The sequence below is a fragment of the Sinocyclocheilus rhinocerous genome, unplaced genomic scaffold (assembly GCF_001515625.1).
Source record: "Sinocyclocheilus rhinocerous isolate Xijiao unplaced genomic scaffold, SAMN03320098_v1.1 scaffold4395, whole genome shotgun sequence".
Lineage (NCBI taxonomy): Eukaryota > Metazoa > Chordata > Actinopteri > Cypriniformes > Cyprinidae > Sinocyclocheilus > Sinocyclocheilus rhinocerous.
Genome location: NW_015635544.1, coordinates 380,699 through 385,130, shown reverse-complemented (window position 1 = coordinate 385,130; position 4,432 = coordinate 380,699). Strand labels below are relative to the sequence as shown.

Genomic DNA, 4,432 nt, shown 5'->3' with positions numbered 1-4,432 from the left:
ACAAATTGACCAAATTGACAAATGTAAAAGACAAAACATGATACTGTCAACTCTGAGCAACATATTTTACTTTCTTTACAATTAAAAAAAATAAATCTTACAAATAAGTCTTACAGAACGGTAGTGCGTTTAACAGTTATTTTTAACAATACATTTTTTTTCTAAGTTGGTTTGGAAGGATTTATTGTGAAGTGGTTTACAAATAGATTTGAATTAAATTGAAAGTGTCTTAATACTATGTTTATACATCTAACATTTACTCTGATAGTGGCTTGAAAGTAAAGTAGTCATTTTTAATTTAATAATAATTATTAAACAAAATGCAATATTTTTCTTACACACTATGTACGAGTCTTTATACCATCATCTCCACAATATTTGTTGCTTTCACTTGAAGTGACTGCTGGGATATCAGGATGCTGAGCGTGCCTGTGTGCATTTGATCTAATCGCTGAGAGCAGAGCAACACACACATTCCTCTCGTTCACACATCCTCACTGCTCTTTGTTGGAACATTGTAATCAATGGCCTCCACTGAATTTACATGCCTTGTTTCCACATCTCTCTCCATACTTTTTTTTTTTTCTGTCTGTGTGTGTGTGTGTGTGTGTGTGTGTGTGTTTCACTTCAATAGCCTTGTGGTAATTCACCCTGTCTTGTATATGGGCAGTTGACATGACATGTAACAGAAGTGTCCTGGAGCCTCACAAATTAATTTTTAAAAGTACAAATATTAAATTTATAGTTAACATAAATTCATATTATGAATAGTAAGTCGTGGGGAAGTCGTGGCCTAATGGTTAGAGAGTCGGACTCGTAACCCAAAGGTTGCGAGTTCGAGTCTCAGGTCCGGCAGGAATTGTAGGTGGGGGGAGTGAATGTACAGCGCTCTCTTCCACCTTCAATACCACGACTGAGGTGCCCTTGAGCAAGGCACCGAACCCCCAACTGCTCCCCGGGCGCCGCAGCATAAATGGCTGCCCACTGCTCCGGGTGTGTGTTCACGGTGTGTGTGTGTGTGTGTGTGTGAAGGCAGGGTGCTGAATGAGCTCTCTCGGAGGGGGTGGTCAGTAGTGGGAGGTCGTGACCTGGTCGACCCTGGGGGAATGGAGATCATCAATCAGCGAGAGGCAGGACCAAACAGCAGGAGCTGAACACACCCCCTGTCCCCTAAACCACCCCCTCGCACACACACACACATCCAAGCAGATGGCCTTGTAACAACTGGCTCTTGCTCACCTTACACACACTCATACATTCACAGATTGAGTATGATTGATTTTCGTTTCTGCTGTTGTTCAGACAGCACTTCACATGCCTCTATTTATAAATTATTTGCATAGAAACAATTGATTACTCCTGTAATTTACAGATCATGCAATAGGAATACATGAGAATAACAGGATAATCTTTTTGTTCTAAATGCAACAAGTTTCCTGGCTATGCATCTCAGCATATTTTTCTTGATCCTGGAACTGCATTAAATTTGTAATATGTACAGTACAGAAGATTTTGCAAGGCTTATCTATTATATCAATTGGATCTGCAATTATATTTGAAGCAACTGCACTAAATTATTACTAATGCAATTTATTTATTTATTATTAATAATATTCTGAGAGGTACTGACAGATCAACCCTCATCCCATTTTCCTGGCTAGTAGAGATTCTTAATAGGAGTGGGCAGGGGCGTAGCCATCATTTCAGAAGTGAGGGGGACAGAAATGTTATATATATATATACAGTGGGTACGGAAAGTATTCAGACCCCCTTAAATTTTTCACTCTTTGTTATATTGCAGCCATTTGCTAAAATCATTTAAGTTAATTTTTTTTCCTCATTAATGTACACACAGCACCCCATATTGACAGAAAAACACAGAATTGTTGACATCTTTGCAGATTTATTAAAAAAGAAAAACTGAAAAATGCTCAGTATTTAGTAGAAGCACCCTTTTGATCTAATACAGCCATGAGTCTTTGGGAAAGATGCAACAAGTTTTTCACACATGGATTTGGGGATCCTCTGCCATTCCTCCTTGCAGATCCTCTCCAGTTCTGTCAGGTTGGACGGTAAACGTTGGTGGACAGCCATTTTTAGGTCTCTCCAGAGATGCTCAACTGGGTTTAAGTCAGGGCTCTGGCTGGGCCATTCAAGAACAGTCACAGAGTTGTTGTGAAGCCACTCCTTCGTTATTTTAGCTGTGTGCTTAGGGTCATTGTCTTGTTGGAAGGTAAACCTTAGTTCCAGTCTGAGGTCCTGAGCACTCTGGAGAAGGTTTTCGTCCAGGATATCCCTGTACTTGGCATAGTCAACTTTAATTTTTCTCTCATTTCTAGCTTTTAATTGGCTTAGAAATCAGATAACTGCTGGACAATAACCAATAGTAATGATTTGTTTATATACTACAAACACTTTTTTATCACATAATAAGGCAGAATAGTTTCAATACTGTAATAAATGCTATGTCAGTTAGCACTGCATTGTTCATATACTTTATTTATTACCTGGAGATGACTTGACAAACACAAATAAACCATATATTGTCGCAATCGTATGTGTAATGTCTTCATGTTTCCAAACATTTCTGTTTTTTGTGAAAACAACGGTTTTCATATAGGGATAGCTGGACGCTTTTGTCCATAATATTAGGAATTTCCTCATACGACTTTCTGCACGAGAGCGCCCTCCTGCTACAAATATGAATGAAACATACACTGCACGGAGTGTTTAGCACTCCGTGACCGAATAAAACATCAGATCATGCACAGACTATACTGTCTCTTTGAATTTAAATATATATTTATTCACACCGGCTCTTGAAAACCTCTATGCGAACACACTTGCCCGAAAAAAGTGCGGGGGACGAATTTACGTGATATCAAAAGTAGGGGGGACACGTCCCCCGCGTCCCCCGCGTAATCTACGCCCCTGGGAGTGGGAATACATAATACCAATACCACCTCCTTTTGTATAAAACAAGCTGGTGGCTTTTCATAGACATAATCAAGGATGGAAATTGCTTATTATTTTACCAAGAGCACAAACACACATAAATTATTCATTACACATACTTTTTATTTTTAAAGGTCTTTGGTTATAATATAACTTAATTTACAGAATAGGGAAAAAATGCCATATAATATTGAGCCCACTTTATATTACTGTAGGTGTCTTTAACTATACTTCCAAGTACTTACATGAACATTTTATTACATGAACAATATACAATAAAACACAAGTACTTGTATGTAATTGCTTTCAAAATTGCACTGTTGACCAAACCCCAACACAAAATGCACCCCTGACACAAGCAAATGTGAATCTGGTTAGAATTTTGCAGAACAACATGAGCATATACTACAGTAGTTAAAGACCCTGATGTGGGATAGTAATATTATCTTTCATTTAAGGTAAGTCATATTCAGCTGGTCACAGCATGTGATGTAAAATTTAACAAAAATTAGTAATTATTCTATGTAATACATTTTTGCTTACACATTTAGATTTTTACCTTCCTGGCTTGGTGCAATGCAGGTTTATCCATTGATTTATCCGCGTTCATGTCCATACAGTGGGCAGTGCCATCGATAAGAATGACTGTCATTGTCCACCATAGTGTCATTCCAGACCACGCTTAGCTCCATCCATGGCTCTATGTTTCCTTGGTCAGAAAAACATGCCCTTATGAATCACATAATGTACTCTGAGCAGAGAGCTTCACTGTAATTACATCTAAGAAATGTAAGTGGACATAAATCTAAGATTAAAGTATATATATCTATAAAATAAAACAGCTGTTAAAAAAGAACTAATACAGTAATAAAAATGTTTTTTGAATAATTTTGATGTTTTTATCATCATTCATTTATAAATGGCACCATGGCGATACCATGTGTTTTTTGTAACCCATTCCATGGTAGTACCATCAATTACCATCAGTTCCATCGTATTACCATCACTGTTCCTTGATACAACGACAGTAAAATCCACCTTGATTTGCTGTTTTTGTTAACAGAGCTTCTTATTTTTAAAGGGGTCATATGATGCGATTTAAATTTTTCCTTTCTCTTTGGAGTGTTACAAGCTCTTGGTGCATAAAGAAGATCTGTAAAGTTGCAAAGACTAAAGTCTCAAATCCAAAGAGATATTCTTTATAAAAGTTAAGAGTCAGCCACGCCTACCTAAAACGGCTCGTTCTAACACGCCCCCACATACCTACATCACTATGTGGGAAGATTTGCATAACACCGCCCAAATGTGCACGCAAAGAAAGAAGGCATGGTTTCAGGAACAGCAGTAGTGTTGATAAAGCTATGTCAGGGAGACGCTGTGTGATTCAGTGCAAATAAAAAGACATATAATACAATTTTAACTCAGAAACTGCAAGTACATTTCATAAAAATATTACAAAGAAACCACAAGTAAGCCA

The 4,432-nt window shown here is 37.7% G+C and overlaps 1 pseudogene; it reads right to left on the bottom strand.

The window, feature by feature from the left end:
* Window positions 1-3,514: 3,514 nt before the first annotated feature.
* Window positions 3,515-4,432, bottom strand: part of LOC107747317 (thymus-specific serine protease-like) — a 7,353-nt pseudogene continuing 6,435 nt past the window's right edge.